Genomic DNA, 14,279 nt, shown 5'->3' with positions numbered 1-14,279 from the left:
TATTAAATTTTAGAAATAGGTGAAGTCAATTAGCTAACCGAGTTAAATAATATTTGTATTACATGAATATGATATGTGAAACTTTGTAACAAATGTGTTAGTTAAATTCGATTATGGAACATAACACCCTATAGTCCAAATCCGACGATCCGGTCGGGTATGGGTGTTACAATTCAAACCCACACTTAAAGCAATTCTTGGTAAGAGAATAGTAGAGAAGATCATATGGTCAAAAGCCAGGAACGACAAGGATCTGTCTATCCAAAAACACAAGTATGATTTTTATCTAGGGTTTATTGCTATAAATATCACAAACCGAGTCAATTTTAAAATTTTTATTTTTCACTGTGTAAGAAACTCGTTTTCAAGCCAGATTTTTTTGACATATATTTATATTCATATACATACAGAATGCATGATTGAGTATCAAGGTAAGCTTATGCTTGTCGTATGAATTTATTTGTATTGAATGATATTGAATATCGAGAATTTAGACTGACTTGAAAATAATAGAAACCAGCATATTATAACTTGTTAAATGATTTGTAATATGGTTAATGATGGAAATTGGAATGGATTTATGATATTTAATATGAATTGATTTGTAAATTGGTTATTAAAAGACCTCAGATTGTCAAAAGAGCTTTCATAAGTTCATTTTAATCTCGAAATTGATTATATAGTTGGTGCTAATGATGTTTTAAACTCGTTCATTTGTATAAACGGTTATATTGAATTGGGATTGATTGTAGTTGCTTCGATAACGAATGTGGCATCCTGTAGCTCAAACCTGGCAACCAAGTCAGGAATAGGCTGTTATATTAAAAAAACAACACAACTTCAATTTTTTGACCATAACTTGAGCTACAGAACTCTGTTTTGAGCCTATAATATACTAATTCGAAGGGAATTTAAAGATATAAATATAATTATTTTACGAATCAAGCTGAAAAAACAAATGTTAGGAAGGCATCCAAAAATGGCCTAAAAGTTTGATGCAAAAATTGCCAAGAAACCTAGAAACATTCTATTTTATTTAATTAGGGGAACTTTTGTTTTTTTTTTCATTATATTATTTTCGCTATAAATAGACATTATTAGGTAAAGACTTGGATATACTTAGACTTATACATAGCCCTCTTAGTTTTTATTTTTTATTTTTTATTTTTTATTTTTTATGGGTTTTTAAACCCTCTTTTCTAGACGAAGGTTAATCGAAGTTTGATTCAATAAATTCATGAGACTTAATTTGCGCTTTAATTCTTCTTTCTTATTTGGTATTCATGCATTTTTTTTTTGTTATAATTACAATTGCTCAAATTTGTTAAATATTTTTCCGGTATTTGATAGCTTAGAATGGCTACCTTTTCCATTAGAATAATTAAATTTGTAATTGCTTAATTCATTATTGTACTAGTGTCGAACTGCATAACTTGTTTATGTTGTAGTTCACGATTATGTGGTGTAGATGTGTGATCTAGCTTAAATGAACTCCGTTCAAGTGAGTTTATTGGTTAGATTTAGGTCTCTCTAGTTCTTAATGTTGTCGGTGAGTGAAATCTTGGACATTTAATTACAAGGTTATTTATTAGTTAAGTAATTTCAAACGAGTTGCCTCTTGGTTACCGAACAAGTAAGGAAAGATTGGTTGTCTGTCGTTGAGTCAGCAACTAGAATTAATTTATTAAATGCATTAAAGTTATCCTTGCATCGATGATCGAACTATGAATCAAACAAAGATTTTACCTTTGGCTAAAGTTTCATCTCATTGATTTTATTTTATTTTATGATTTCTTTTTTACTTTGTTTAATTTTAATTTTAAACCTCATTATTTTTATTTTTATTTATTTGTTTATTAAAGAAATAAAATTATCACCGGTCTCTCTGGAATGATCCTACTTACCGCTTTCTATTAATTTTATAATTTCAAGTAGGTTTTATTTTTGTAGGTTTGACACACACATACACACACATATATACTAATTTTCACCAAGTTGGTGTCATGAATTAATTCACTGGGAGAAATTACAAAAATAAATACAAAAAAAATTATGGATTAATAGTATAAAAGGCCCTCGAAGAATTTCAAAAAAAAAATCAATTAAGCCTCTTTCAACTTTTTGCTCCCAATTGAGCCCTAAAACTAACAATTTTGATCAATGAGACTCTTTGATCAACGTTAACAATTAGAAACTAACAACAACATTGATGTGGCTGTTAAAAATATTCATTTTTTTCAAAAATTTTAAAAAATATTTTTTAAAATTATTTTAAAAATTTAAATTCACAATGAATCTAAATAAATTGTTCATGTTTATTTGAATTTAAACATGCATTTGTTTAAGTTCAATATAAAATTATAAAAAAAATCATTATAAGTATAAAAAAACTATAAAATTATAAAATATCAAAGAAGGTATCATTTATTTTTATGAAGCAATTCGTAGTACGAGAATAGCGGAGAAGATCATCTGGTCGAAGGCCAGGAACGACAAGGATCTGTCTATCCAAAAACACAGGTATGATTTTGATCTAGGGTTTATTGCTATAAATATCACAAACCGAGTCAGTTTTCAAATTTTTATTTTTCGCTGCGCAAGAAAAACGTTTTCAAACCAGATTTTTTCCAACATATATTTATATTCATATACATATAGAATGCATGATTGAGTATCAAAGTAAGCTTATGCTTGTCATATGAATTTATCTATATTGAATGATATTGAATATCGAGAATTTAGACTGAATTGAAAATAATAAAAACAAGCATATTATAACTTGTTAAATGATTTGTAATATGATTGATGATGGAAATTGGAATGGATTTATGATAATGACTATGAATTTATATGTGAATTGGTTATTAAAACAATATGAGATCATCATATGTTATTCGATTTATAATATGAAATTGAAACTTTGGTTACCCTATTAACTATTTGGACAGAGTCAGATATAGTTGGCATGCCATGAGGCCAAGTATAATGATTAGAACCCATCACTTCCGAGCAACTCAAGGAGGTATAATGAACATATGCTAGCAACCATCGTTTTTGGGAAACCCAAGATAACAAAGTAATCAGATAGTGAAAACCATTGTTTTTGGGCAACCCGAGATGGTAAGATATATTAATTGTGAAAGCCATCGTTGCTGGAAAACCCAGGGTGGTAATATGTACATGTTCTACTAGTCATCATTCTCTGGCGACCCGAGATAACAGAGTAATAGATCCAGGTATCCGTATTAAGTCCGTGTCGAGTTAATAGGTTTAATAAAACGTGATTTGGTTATGTTGTAATTGAAATGAAATGTGATTGAAATTGATATTATATATATATGGAATGTGATATGCGACAGCATGTTAAAGATTGTGTGAATCAGTTTATATGAGCCCTAAGGGTCGATATGGAAATGAGACGAATCAATAGATTTGAAAATGAAATGAGGTAACAAAAGAATAGGTAACAAGCATTGAATTGAAAGATGAATATGTTCTTGATAATTAGAAGCATGGCATGGTATAGCTATATTGACTGCTAATTGAAATAGTATCCATAATGAATTGCCAGTTGAGATTGTGTAGTTGTTCGTATATGAAACATGTGAAAGTGAATTAAATAAGTATTACTAAATCATGTTTTGAATCGTATTAGTTTACAATCATGCTAATGTTAGTGACTTGAATCATGAAACTACCACTGAGTTTTATCTCTCAACGTACGATGTGTTTATTCCATGTGCATGTTATAGTAGATTTTGAAGTCTCGAAACGTGATTCAGCATCCAATCAACAGTCCTTGACTCAGCAATGTTTGTATAGTCCCTTTTTGTTTTGATATATGGCATGTACCTAGGTGTTGAGTCGATTTTGTATAATATAGGATCATGTTGATAATTAAGTTAGTAATGACCAATTGGATATGGTCAAATGATATTTTATAGGTTATAATTTGAGATGGTTGAAGTTGGAATGAACTTGATATGCAAATATGATAGTAGGTTGGATGTATAAATTGGTAACAATTGGTTTTGAGTTGTGAAATGTCGATTGGGCAATTTCGTTAGAAATGAGATATCAATAGTAGTGTTTATAGTTATTTGAAATATATATTAAGCTCAAGTGGTTTAAATATGTAACAAGTTATTTTGGCTGGTTTAATATGAATAGACACTGTCGAAACCATGTTTTTGTATGTAAAACAAAAATTTGGCAGTCGACTTAAGAATGAAATGAAAATTGGAGTCGCCACCGATCTTTTATTAAGGTGTGACCATTTCACCATTAAAAATGATTTTTTTGGTCTACGAATTTCGAGAAAATAGGCTCGGGAGTCGATTACGCACGAGGAAGGGTTAGCACCCTCGTAACGTCCAAAATTGGTACCGAATCGATTGTTTAATGTCTTAATGTCAAAATTTTGAAAAGATTTTAAAATACGATCCTTTGAAGTTTAAATTTGAATAAACCAAATTGAATGATAAGACACACTCATTTCGAAGAAATAAATTGTCTCACTCTATGAGTTAGGATGCAACAATTCAATCATCAAAATTAAGTATGTCTTTTTAATTTTTAAAATTTAAAATTCATGCATTTTGAGAAGGTTGTTCGGTCATTTAAGTCAAATGAGAAATCAGAATCCAGTAAGTTAGCTTTCGATTTCTCGAAGTTCTTAAACACCAAACATTACCTTTATTTTAAAATCAGGATAACAGAATGTCACATCCAATAAGTTAGGATCCGGCATTTTGAAATCCTAAATGCTTAGTTTTAAAATTGTCTGGTTTTGCCAAAATAAACATTCGGCAAATCCGTCGAGAAGAATTGCAGCCCAGTAAGTTAGGGCACAATTCTCTCGAAAATTATGAATACCAGGCCTTTTTGAAAATTATGAAATAGAACGATCTTGACGTTCCAATGAAACACAATTTAAAAGTAAATGCAATATGATTGAGCAGTAATGTAATATGTAAAAGATACAATTTGTGATTTAAATGTGCACTAAGGGATAATAGACAAATAATGAATAAACTCAGACAGAAATAGCAATAACAATTTTAATCATATTGTGTAAATACCAATATTAACGATTGAAAATTAGAAGAAATTAATAATCAATTTCAAAAGACACCTTAAGGTAAAAAATATAGCCTAAAAATATTATTTCTACAATGGTTTTAAAAAGTAACAATATATGTGAGTTTAGAAATAGATTTAAAATAAAATTAAGAATAATATAAAATAAAATACATTTATTCGAATGAATTTTGAAATGAATATTATAAGATGTATAAGCATGGATCTAGAATAAATATTTCATAAGCATATTGTAAATAATAATATATAATAATATACATTGGAATATTTTGCATAAGTAAAATATATAGAAATTGGTATAAAAGAATATAATTTGGAATCATTGATCGATTATACAAAATAAATTATTATATAAATAACATTAAATAATAAAAAATGCATGATAAAATACTAATGTCTCATAATAAGACAACATTTTAAAAATAATATTTGACAAATTTTTAAAAACAAATATATGATAATAAATCTAAAATACTAAAATAATGAATTTAATTCACAAATAAAAATACATAAGAAAAATTGAATATCATTATTTACAAAAGATTTAAAATCATAAAATATAATAATAAAATAAATAAATAAATAAAAGGTATAAACAAATAAAAATGTAAGAATAATAGCAGAAAAAACGAGAGACAAAAAAAATTAAAAAGAACAATAAAAATAATAATAAACATAACTAAAAACGATTAAACAAAAATTGAAACATTTGAAGGGTTAAAATTGCAATCGATTCAAAATTAGGGGACTAAAACAGCAAATAAACGCACGAATCTGTGTGCTCAAACCCGTCCGTGAAAACGGCGCCATTCTACCATGGATTTAAATGAAACTAGAATTAAATGCGAGGTAACAATTAAAAAATGAAGAAAAAACTGAATTGAAATGAAAAGCAAATGCGGAGGGGCTTGTTGTGCAATAATCCCATCAAACCCAAAACGCGCGGATCCTTCCCCGGGTCGGGTTACCGCGCGGGTCAACAGGCCTTTAAACGGCACCATTTCCTTCGTTACATAAAAACAAAACTAAACCCTAAAATTAGCAGCCTATTCTTATTTTGGAGAAAACCTAAAACAAAAATATAAAAAAAGTCTCACAGCGCCGCTTCATGCCCCGGCCAGTCGGAAGTTCTCCGATCCATCGCCCCAACTCCGATTAAGACGAAGAGGACGATTATTCGGATTCGCCACAAAGGTAAAACGCTTAACTCTCCCTCCATTTCCTTTTCTCAAACAGTGAATAAAAGAAAAGAGCAATCTAAAAGTCGAAAAAGAAAATCAAGAGGAACGAAAAACTCAAAATCACCTTTTTTTGCTTTGAATCTTTTTTTCTATTCAATATTCGTGTAAAAAAAGGGCTTTCCTTCACAGAATTTAGAACGGCTTTTATAGCCGAAAAAAGAAAAACTAATAAAAATCCCAATACCGAAAAACTATTCCCCCTCCCCCTTAAATTTATGATATCTGCCCCTTTTTTTTACAACTGCTCTCTATCCTTTTTGGTGCTGCGTTGTTTGTCTCTTGTTTGTTGCAGGTACAGCGTACGGAGGTGCGGATGTGGCGTGCGGAGGCGTGGCTCGTGGGGCACGTGAGGCCGAGGGAAAGCGGCGGCTAAAGCTGAAAGCTGTTGAAGGCTAGGGTTTCAACTTGAATCGGGCCGTGTAAATTGGGTTAGGGTATTAGCTTTTTTGGGTTGTTTGGGCAGTCGGGCTAGCTCTTTTGATTTAGTGGGCTAGGTTAAATTTAAGTTTGGTTGTAATTTTGGGCTGATTTAGACTAGGTGTAATTGGGCATATGCATTTGGGCCTACTTGGATTTAGGCTTGCTGATGTAAAGAACTGGACTATATTTTTTTTTTGGACTTTTAATTTTGGTTTTGGTTTATTATTATTTTTTTATATTTTTTTATTTATTTCTAATTTGGGCCGGGCAAATTGGGCCTATTACAGACACCATATAGAAATTTTGTAAACAGTATGTCACGTCGCGGCGACGAACCCTTAATGTCGCAAGCTACTCACTGTTTGTTAAAGCTGCAATGCGGTACCCCGGCGTCCTAACTCCAAGCCAGTAATTTTGAATATTTTGCTTTTTATTCCTTAAACAACCTCAGGTTATCAAAAGAGCTTTCGTAAGCTCGTTTTAATCTTGAAGTTGATTATATAGTTGGTGTTAATAATGTTTTAAACTTGTTAGTATGTATAAACAGTTAAATTCAATTGTAATTGATTGTAGTTGCTCCGGAAACCAATGTGGAATCCTATAGCTCAAACCTGGAAACCGGGTCGAGAATGGGTGTTAAATTTTAAAAAAAAGCACAACTTCAATATTTTAGCTAGAATTTGAGCTATAGAACTCTGTTTTGAGCTTATAATATACCAATTCGAAAGGAATTTAAAGATGTAAATATAATTATTGTACGAATCAAGCCTAAAAATGTTAGGAAGGCATCCAAAAATGGCATGAAAGTTTGATGCAAAAATTGCCAAGAAACCTAGAAACATTATCACTGGTCTCTCTGGAATGATCCTACTTGTTGCTTTCTACTAATTTTATAATTTTAAGTAGGTTTTTTTTTTTAGGTCTCAGTAACCTAAAACACACACACGCATATAGCAATTTTCACCAAGTTGGTGTCACGAATTAATTCACTGGGAGAAATTACAAAAATAAATACAATAAAAATATGGATTAATAATATAGAAGGCCCTTGAAAAATTTCAAAAATCAATCAATTAAACCCCTCTCAACTTTTTGCTCCCAGTTGAGTCCAAAAACTAACAATTTCGACCAATAAGACCCTTTGATCAACATTAACCATTAGAAACTAACGACAACATTGACATGGCTGTTAAAAATATTCAATTTTTTCAAAAAAAAACTTAAAAATATATTTTTTAAATATTTTAAGTTCAAAATGAACCTAAATAAATTGTGGATCATGTTCATTTGAATCTACACATGCATTTGTTTATAAAAAAAATGAAATTATAAAATATCAAATTAGGTATCATTTATTTATGAAAAATTAAATTGGAAACGATGCTTATTTTTACATCATGAAAAAAAATGATACCTTCTTTGTCGACAACAATTATTCCATGAGATTATATCAAGAAAAAAATTACTTTTATAACTTTTAATGATATTTTATATTTTTAGAATAAATTTAGACAAATAAGTGACTAGATTCAAATGCACCAAGACAGCTAATGTGTTCAGATTCATTCTAAAATTTACTTTTTTTTTAAATAATTTTTTTTAGTTTTTGAAAAAATTGATTTTTTTTAATTTATGTGGTAATGTCAAATCAGCATCGGTTGACTGACTCTGTGGTATTTAACGATCACATCAGTATTGCCGTTAATTTCTAATGGTTAATGTTGATCAAAATTAATCGTTTAAAAACTTAATTTGATGAAAAAGAAATTGAAAGAGACTTAATATTTTCTTTAATTCTTTGAAAACATTTTATATCACTAAACCTAAAATCATTTAAATTTTGTTTAATTCATTATATTTAACAACAACCTTCTAAATCTAGTATATTATTATTTTTAAGAATTCATTTACACTACATTGTTGCAATATTAATTCAAAATCATTTAAATTTAATTATAGAGTATATATTAATATAAAATAAACAAAACATTTAATTTAATAACACAATAGGGATTCAAGTCACATTTAGATAAATATTTTTTTTATACTCAGATATAACATGTTATGAATCAACTAAAAAAAATAGTTTATAATGTACATATAGGATAAATTTTAAGATTACACATTAATTTTAATTTAATGTGCAATTTGACATATCAACTTTGATTTGGTATAATTATACACATGAAACTTTAATTGTAGTTCAAATGTATAAATGAAACTTTAATTTTGATTTTGATTTAATTGTACACATTTAAAAAAGACAAATACATCAGTTTACTTATATATTGGATAAATACAACAATTTTTTAATGTAATATGTAAACATAAAATGGGTCTATAATAATAATTGTGTAATTGATTTATGAAAATTGAATCAAATAAAAATCTCATATATAAAAATGTATAAAATCAAAGTTCATATATAACAATGCACATTTGTTTAATACTTATGTAGAGTTTTAAGATTTATCTCTAATATCTATATATATTGATGGTAAAGTTTACTTAAATATAAATAAATTTATAACATTTTTAGTTAGAAAACTAAATCATTTGTGCTGAAATTGCCTAAATTAATTTATTAATTTTGAAAAAAAATATAATTTTCTATTTTAGAAAAGAAAAACCCTTGGGCCATTTTGAATTCACATAGATGGCATAGTATCTCAATATTTCATCTTTCTATGTCTCCATCTCTAGAAAAAAAACAAACACTTGCCTTTCTTCGTTTGTATTGCGATTCAATATAGCCTTTTGAAGTTAACCAAAAGAAAAAGATTTCCGAATTAAAGATAATTTTAGTTCAAAACATAAAGAAAAATATACATTCATTAATCTATACTAACTAAATTAATGGCAATCACATATTGAAACTACAGCTAATTAGTGGCATCCCTTAAAATAGAAAATTATTCATTTAAGTCTTTTAGATATTTTAAAATTTTAAACTAGTAAAGATAAATTTGTACTTTGACCCCCTTAAAAATGATAAAATTTTGATTTAATTCTCTAAAAATTAAAAACATATATACTATTAAAAATTACAATTTAATTTTAGCCTCCCTAAAAAAAATTCTGACTTCATCCCTGCTTTAGCATCTTTCATTTAACAACTTCATTCAACAATATAAATGTGAATTAATGATTTACAATCCACAAAGGTTTATTGTAAATAAAATAATTTTGTATACTAATAATAAGTGGATGAATTTAATATTTTTATAGTATAAAATTATATTTATACACGATTTGGGTATGTTTAGGGATGATATAATAATACCATATGATATATGTCAAATAACCCGATAATATACATTATAAATATTTTGAAATTTTGAAACTTTTAATAAACGAACCTTCAATTTTGTAATTATGATATAAAAATTAATGATTAAATATGTAATTTAATTTTTGAGACATAAAAGAGACATATTTTTGAATGAAATTATGAAAGTTTAAGTATCAATTAAACATGCCAAATTACAAAGTTTAAATATAATAAGTTTACTTGCAAATGTTCAAGGAATTATTTTTTGTTGATGCCAACCCTTTTAATCACTTTCCATTGAATGTGGAATTAGACACTGAAGTATCTTTTCTGGAGGTTCAACTTAAGTAATAAACATATATCAAATGTTAGTTTTAGGCTTTATAACATATCAAGAAAAAGCTTTAATTCTTTTAATTATGAAACAAATGTAACAATAAGTACTTACCTCTGAAAGCACACAATCAATATGTAAAATATAGTTGCATTTTTTGCAATAATAAATGTCATGCTCTGGGTTTCTTTGTGTTTTACATGTATCACAATAGTATTCTTCAAAACCGTCTTCATTCACCAAAGTTGTGAGTAGAAGTGGATGCAAATGACGTTTGTGCTTGACGGTGGATGGTAGTGAAATGCATTCAAGATGTATACAAATCTCACACTTGAGGCAACTGAACAACGTGTCATTACAAGCTTCACCACATGCATCATATTGGGGAGATTTATCACCGTAAAAGCCTTTCCCCAAATGTAGAAGATGGTGATCGGCATGGAAATGATGTTTTATCTCACGAAATTGATACTTAACGCATAATAGTGCATTGGGAAATTGCATACTACACAAAAGAACAGTATGCCTTTAACGTCTTCATTGCAGGCTTTGCATGGAGCTCTAGACTCGAATGGGATTGGAAATATGGGAAGAGGATGTTGTGCATGGAACGAGCTTTGAACTTCCTTCAGTATGTGCTTGAGACAAAATTCATGTAGAAAGAACCTTCAACAATAAGTGCAAGCATATATTATACTGCAAAGGCGTTGTCTGCATTCCATGCAAGTCAAATCAAAGTCTGGCTCTGTTTGTGAAATGCCAATCTTGCATCGTGTAATTAGATGGAGGTGACTAAAATGGTTGACTATGGTTTTGACTTTTCTCACTTTTTGGGTTTCATCTTTTGAAGTAGCACATTTGTTGTCAAGGTTGAATAAACAAAGTTTACAGATATGACGTGAACCAATACATAGTTCTTCACATCTGTCACACACAAATATTGTTTCTTCTTCATAATCATCATTTCGTATCAATGGGTGAGGATGAAAAGAAACACATAGCATCTGGAAAAAAAAAGAATTTGTTAGAGATAAGGATAATTTATTGTTTCTCCGCTTTCATTTTGGAATTTTAAATATATTATTTCAATTTTACACATTTTCAAATTGTGATATTATTAGTATATTAATAATCTTTGAGAACTAAAATAATACATTATTACATAGATACTAACTATCTCCAATCCCAAACTTCCATCGTCAAAATTCTCTTTTCTTTGAGGATCTAAAAGCATCTCTTTCGAAGGATCAAGTGCCTAAGCACAAATGTTTAGTTTCATACTTGTACCAAATACAACAAAACCATCATACACTACACCAAAACAGGCTTTTAGCGGCGTTTTTAGCGGCGTTTGGATAAAAAACGCCACTAACGATCGATCATTAGCGGCGCATTATGGAAAATGCCGCTGAAAATAAGCATTAGCGGCGTTTTTGAGAAAGCGCTGCAAAAAACCTAAGCCCAACAACGTCGTTTCCTGAGCTTTCAGGGATTTAGCGGCGTTTTTAAGTAAGCGTCGCTAATGCTCAGGGTTTTAGCGGCGTTTTTCGGAAAGCGCCCCAAAAAAACCTAAGCCTAACGACGCCGTTTTCTGAGCTTTCGGGGATTTAGCGGCATTTATAAGAAAGCGCCGCTAATGCTCAGGGCTTTAGCGACGTTTTTGGGAAAGCGCCGCAAAAAAACCTAAGCCCAACGATTCTGTTTTCTGAGCTTTCGGGGATTTAGCGGCGTTTTTGGGAAAGCGCCGCAAAAAAACCTAAGCCCAACGACGCCGTTTTCTGAGCTTTCGGGGATTTGGTGGCGTTTTGAAGAAAGCGCCGCTAATGCTCAGGGCTTTAGCGACGTTTTTGGGAAAGCGCCGCAAAAAAACCTAAGCCCAACGATTCTGTTTTCTGAGCTTTCGGGGATTTAGCGGCGTTTTTGGGAAAGCGCCGCAAAAAAACCTAAGCCCAACGACGCCGTTTTCTGAGCTTTCGGGGATTTGGTGGCGTTTTGAAGAAAGCGCCGCTAATGCTCAGGGCTTTAGCGGCGTTTTTGGGAAAGCGCCGCAAAAAATCCTAAGCCCAACGACGCCGTTTTCTGAGCGTTCGGGGATTTAGCGGCGTTTTTGGAAAAGCGCCGCTAAAAATATTTTATCTTAATTGGTTTATTCATATTAAATAAAATTCAATTTATTTCTAATTGAATATTTAAAATCTTCAGAAAAAAATAATGACACGTAGAAATAATTTGACATAAAACACATGGAAAAATTAAAATATTATTATTTAAAATAATTGTAAAAGAGATAATAATAAATTTGTTTAGGGTTTTTGGTTTAGGGTATATGATTTATTTAAGATTTAAGGCCGGTTTAGGAGTTCATATTTTAAGGTTTAGGGAGTATGGGTTTAGGGATTATGGATTAGGGGTTGGGATTTAAGGTTTAGGGGTTAAAGGGTTAAGGGATTAAAAGTTAGGGATTCAGGGGTCGAGTTATGGTTTTGGGTTTAGATTAATTATTTTTTAATTTATATTTTAAATATGTTCTTATATAATTGTAAAAGAGATAATAATAAATTTGTTTAGGGTTTTTAGTTTAGGGTATATGATTAATTTAAGATTTAAAGCCGGTTTAGGGTTCATATTTTAATGTTTAGGGAGTATGGATTTAGGGATTATGAATTAGGGATTATGGTTTAAGGGTTGGGATTTAAGGTTTAGGGGTTAGTGGTTTAGGGGTTTAGGGGTTAGATGTTAGGGGTTAAGAGTTAGGGATTTAAGGTTTAGGGATTCAGGGGTCGAGTTAAGATTTTGAGTTTAGATTAATTATTTTTTTAATTTATATTTTAAATATGTTCTTATGTAATTGTAAAATAGATAATAATAAATCAAATATATTGAAATTATGAGTATAGTTTAAATTATTTAAGAGATATATAATAGATAGATTTTATATGTATTGAATGGTTAATTTAGAGGGTTTAAGGTTAAGGTTTACTTGAGATTTGTTAAATGATAAAAATTTATAGAATTAATTAATGCTTTTATATTTAAAAAAATGTAATCTAAACCATTTGATATATTTAAATATTAGTTTAAATAGAATTAATAAAAAAGTTAAAAAAAAAAGTAATAGATTGATATGGATATTTATGTATAATTATTTATTTTGGAGAGGACAAAAAATACAAAAATAAAAATGAAATAAACATGATATGGATATATAGGTAATTATTTAATTTAGATAATTCTAACTTAATAATTAATTACAACCATTTTATCATTTGTTTTCTTATTAAAATATACAATATTTATTTTGAGAGTACTTTTTATTTTATTTTATAAAAAATCAAATTATAAAAAACAAAATAAAAAAATTTTAGCATAGCAAAACGGCGTCACTTTGTTCAAAATGAAATAATATTTTGCGGCATTTTTATAAAAAACGCCGCAAATAATAAATCAATTAATAAAAACCAAAATAGCATAACGGCGTCGTTTTGTTCAAAATGAAAAAAATTTTGCAGCGTTTTTTTATAAAAAAGCCGCTAAAGGTAAGCAATAGCGGCGGTTTTTATAAAAACGCCGCAAAAAATAAATCAATTTATAAAAAATAAAATAAAAAATTTTTAGCATAGCAAAACGGTGTCATTTTGTTCAAAATGAAATAGTCGCGTTTTTTTATAAAAACGCTGCAAAAAATAAATCAATTTATAAAAAACAAAATAAAAAAATTTTAGAATAGCAAAACGGCGTCGTTTTGTTCAAAATGAAAAAAATTTTGCAATAAAAAACGCCGCTAAAGGTAAGTAATAGCGGCGTTTTTTATAAAAACGCAGCAAAAAATAAATCAATTTATAAAAAATAAAATAAAAAATTTTTAGCATAGCAAAACGGTGTCATTTTGTTCAAAATGAAATAGCGGCGTTTT

Source organism: Gossypium hirsutum, chromosome D11, assembly GCF_007990345.1.
Source record: "Gossypium hirsutum isolate 1008001.06 chromosome D11, Gossypium_hirsutum_v2.1, whole genome shotgun sequence".
In the NCBI taxonomy this organism is placed as follows: Eukaryota; Viridiplantae; Streptophyta; class Magnoliopsida; order Malvales; family Malvaceae; genus Gossypium; species Gossypium hirsutum.
Note: the sequence above shows the minus strand (reverse complement) of the source record.